At 48.4% G+C, this 963-nt stretch overlaps 2 non-coding genes across 2 annotated transcripts; both read right to left on the reverse strand.

The window, feature by feature from the left end:
- LOC119348587 lies at positions 1-117 on the reverse strand (the record flags this gene model as incomplete). The annotated part of the gene is made up of 1 exon (XR_005169031.1): positions 1-117. It is a non-coding gene; the product is annotated as a 5S ribosomal RNA (ribosomal RNA).
- A 367-nt stretch (positions 118-484) lies between these two features.
- LOC119348586 lies at positions 485-603 on the reverse strand. The gene has a single exon (XR_005169030.1). It is a non-coding gene; the product is annotated as a 5S ribosomal RNA (ribosomal RNA).
- Between the last annotated feature and the right edge of the window lie 360 nt (positions 604-963).

Genomic DNA, 963 nt, shown 5'->3' on the forward strand with positions numbered 1-963 from the left:
AATGCAACACGAGGACTTCCCAGGAGGTCACCCATCCTAGTACTACTCTCGCCCAAGCACGCTTAACTTCGGAGTTCTGATGGGATCCAGTGCTTTAGTGCTGGTATGATCGCATCCGACATGTTTCCCCGTCTTCGTCCCTTATGCTTGCCACTCCCAGGTCCGCTCCAAAGACGATTCTACATTCTCACTACCATTACAACCGTTCCCTAACAATGGATAATGTCCTATACTACTTACTCTCCCGCTCAATCACGGAGACGAGTTTTCCACGGTTTCCACCCCTCCCTCCATACCGCAGCAACACGAGTTTTTTCCACCCCTTTCAGAAAGCTCTCTTCGCGCCACAAAGCCGCCCCAAGACGCGCGAGCAATGAGCATCGAGCTTAAACATATCGCAAACGTCAAAAACAATATAACGGGATTAATATATATCACGCACGTGCGATATGTTTGTCACAAGGCGCAAAAAATAATTATAAAAGGAATGCAACACGAGGACTTCCCAGGAGGTCACCCATCCTAGTACTACTCTCGCCCAAGCACGCTTAACTTCGGAGTTTTGATGGGATCCGGTGCTTTAGTGCTGGTATGATCGCATCCAACATGTTTCCCCGTCTTCGTCCCTTATGCTTGCCACTCCCAGGTCCGCTCCAAAGACGATTCTACATTCTCACTACCATTACAACCGTTCCCTAACAATGGATAATGTCCTATACTACTTACTCTCCCGCTCAATCACGGAGACGAGTTTTCCACGGTTTCCACCCCTCCCTCCATACCGCAGCAACACGAGTTTTTTCCACCCCTTTCAGAAAGCGCTCTTCGCGCCACAAAGCCGCCCCAAGACGCGCGAGCAATGAGCATCGAGCTTAAACATATCGCAAACGTCAAAAATAATATAACGGGATTAATATATATCGCGCACGTGCGATATGTTTGTCACAAGGCGCAAAAAATAAT

Source organism: Triticum dicoccoides, unplaced genomic scaffold, assembly GCF_002162155.2.
Source record: "Triticum dicoccoides isolate Atlit2015 ecotype Zavitan unplaced genomic scaffold, WEW_v2.0 scaffold97181, whole genome shotgun sequence".
Lineage (NCBI taxonomy): Eukaryota > Viridiplantae > Streptophyta > Magnoliopsida > Poales > Poaceae > Triticum > Triticum dicoccoides.